This window comes from Mus caroli, unplaced genomic scaffold (genome assembly GCF_900094665.2).
Source record: "Mus caroli unplaced genomic scaffold, CAROLI_EIJ_v1.1 scaffold_18830_1, whole genome shotgun sequence".
Lineage (NCBI taxonomy): Eukaryota > Metazoa > Chordata > Mammalia > Rodentia > Muridae > Mus > Mus caroli.
Genome location: NW_018389857.1, coordinates 7,386 through 10,390, shown reverse-complemented (window position 1 = coordinate 10,390; position 3,005 = coordinate 7,386). Strand labels below are relative to the sequence as shown.

At 45.2% G+C, this 3,005-nt stretch overlaps 1 pseudogene; it reads left to right on the top strand.

The window, feature by feature from the left end:
* Positions 1-546: 546 nt before the first annotated feature.
* On the top strand, positions 547-1,807 carry LOC110288332 (annotated as a pseudogene).
* Positions 1,808-3,005: the final 1,198 nt, after the last annotated feature.

Below are 3,005 nucleotides of genomic sequence, written 5' to 3'. Positions count from 1 at the left end.
GCTTACACTTCCATACTGCTGTTCATCACCAAAGGAAGTCAGGACTGGAACTCAAGCAGGTCAGGAAGCAGGAGCTGAAGCAGAGGCCATGGAGGGATGTTTCTTATTGGCTTGCTTCCCCTGGCTTGCTCAGCCTGCTCTCTTATAGAACCCAATACTACCAGTCCAGGGATGGTCTCACCCACAAGGGGCTCTTCTCCCTTGATCACTAATTGGGAAAATGACCCACAGCTGGATCTCATGAAGGCACTTCCCCAACTGAAGCTCCTTTTTCTGTGACAACTCCAGCTTGTGTCAAGTTGACACACAAAAACAGCCAGTAAATAACATAATAAAATATTAATGAATAGACTATATATGGATAAATACTAGTGACAGACATCATGCATTTTATATTCCAGTAATGTATACACACATATAGTTATAACTCACTGTTAAATGTTATAATAACAATAGTTGACTATTAAGAGAGAGCAAAGTAGCCCTGCCCCGTGCTGCCTGGCCCCCTTCACTGAGTTCATCACTCCTAGCAGAAGTGCCGCCAGCATGTCTGATAAACTACCCTGCAAAGTCGCAGACATCGGATTGGCTGCCCGGGGATGGAAGGCCCTGGACATAGCTGAGAATGAGATGCCAGGATTGATGAACATGCAGGAGATGTACTCAGCCTTCAAGCCACCGAAGGGTGCTTGCATTGCTGGCTCTGCCTGCACATGACAATGGAAACTACTGTTCTCATTGAAACTCTCATGGCCCTGGGTGCTAAGGTGCAGTGGTCCAGCTGCAACATCTTCTGTACTCAGGACCATGCAGTGGATGACATTGCCAAGGCTGGTATTCCAGGGTTTGCCTGGAAGGGCGAGACAGATGAGGAGTACCTGTGGTGCATTGAGCAGATGTTGTACTGCAAGGATGGACCCCTCAACATGATTCTGGATGATGGTGGTTACCTTATTAACCTCATCCTCACCAAATATCTACAGCTTCTGTCAGGCATCCAAGGTATCTCCGAGGAGACGACGACTGGGGTCCACAACCTCTACAAGATGATGTCCAATGGGATACTGAAGGTGCCTGCCACTAATGTCAATGATTTTGTCACCAAGAGCAAGTTTGACGACCTCTATGGCTTCTGGGAGTCCTTCATAGATGGCATCAAACGGGCCACAGATATGATGAATTGAGGGCCAGGTGGTGGTGGTGGCAGGCTATGTTGATGTGGGCAAGGGCTGTGCCCAGGCCCTGAGGGGTTTTGGGGTCCGAGTCATCACCACCAAGATTGACCCCATCAATGCACTGCAAGCTGCCCTGGAGGGCTATGAGGTAACCACCATGGACGAAGGAGGGCAACATCTTTGTTACCGTCCTTGGCCAGCAATTTGAACAGATGAAGGATGATGCCATTGTTTGTAACATTGGACACTTCGATGTGGAGATTGATGTGAAGTAGCTCAAAGAGAACGCCATGGAGAAGGTGAACATCAAGCCCCAGGTGAATTGGCTAAAGAATGGGTGCCACATCATCTTTCTAGCTGAAGGCCATCTGGTCAACCTGGGTTGTGCCATTGAATAGCCCAGCTTCGTGATGAGCAATTCCTTCATGAACCAGGTGATGGCACAGATTGAGCTGTGGACCCACCCAGATAAATACCCTGTTCACTTCCTGCCTAAGAAGCTGGATGAGGCAGTGGCTGAAGCCCACCTGGGCAAGCTGAATGTTAAGCTGACCAAGCTGACTGAGAAGCAGGTCCAGTACCTTGGCATGCCCATTAATGGCCCCTTCAAGCCTGATCACTATCACTACTGAATGCTGGGACTGTGCTTCACCTTCCAGCTGTGATCCTTGTTCCGGGCCCTACCTCTCGTTCCCAAGAGCAAATGTTACCAACTTTGCAATAACTTGGACAGTGTTTCTCCCCGACACCCCTCCCCTTACACCCACTGGGGCTGGTCACTGTCTTTGACCTCTGCTGATCCAGGTGTGGCAGGGGAACGGAGAGGTACATGGGAGGCATCGATAGGGGACATGACCTCAGAAGTCTTGGAAGTCCTGAGGCTGGATGTTGCTAGTGATGGTTACAAGTCCATGTACCTTATCATACAGACCGTCACTTGGTCTTTAGATCTGTGTGCTTGGTTTATAGATCCACTGGTTTCTCAGCCCAGGATCTGAGAAAGAGTTCTACCAAAGGCTCAGAACCCATGGAGTTTGAAGGTTCCCGAGAGCCTGGCCTTTTTACTGTTGGGCTGTCTCTTAAACCTCATGATACTGAGTTGGTACTATTTTTGGTCCCTATTTCACGAGGGTTTAGATAGATTAACCCAGAAAAGACAAGTGACAGAGACTGAAAGGGGCTGGAAAAACAAATAGGAAAAGGCTGTCACTTCTGTATAATTGATGGTTCCTATCACAAGCCCGGGTCACAAACATTAATTTGTTTTATAATGTTTATATACTATTTAGAATGTCAGCAAAAGAAGGTGTATAAAAAACAGTTTCTAGTGCCTAAAGAATTTTGGCTTTATTAAAATTTAAGTGTGTGACTGGCAAGAGAGAGAGAGAGAGAGAGAGAGAGAGAGAGAGAGAGAGCAATAAAGGGATATCAACCAAAAAAGCCAAGGAGAGTTTTATGGACATGACATTCAGGTTCTGAATGTGATAGCCAAATGAATTAGGTTTGGATTCAGAAGAAAACAGGAATATTATTCTAAATTCGTGTTGTAAGTTTCATGAATGTGTAGAAAATAATGAAAAATGATAATGCAAGAATTTAAGAGATTCAGAATTAGCACAGATAAATTATGAGGATTGGTGAAAACACAGTGATCAAATGGTATGTATTTGAAAAATAAATATAAAGCAGATATTAAAGGCCTTCATAGATAGTGCAAGAAAATTGAACCTTATAGAAGTCATCATTTGCAAAACATATAAGTGAAGTGATAGATACAACAAAGTAGTAGTTCTCTTGACATTATTAGTGATTGATTATTATAGGGGAGAG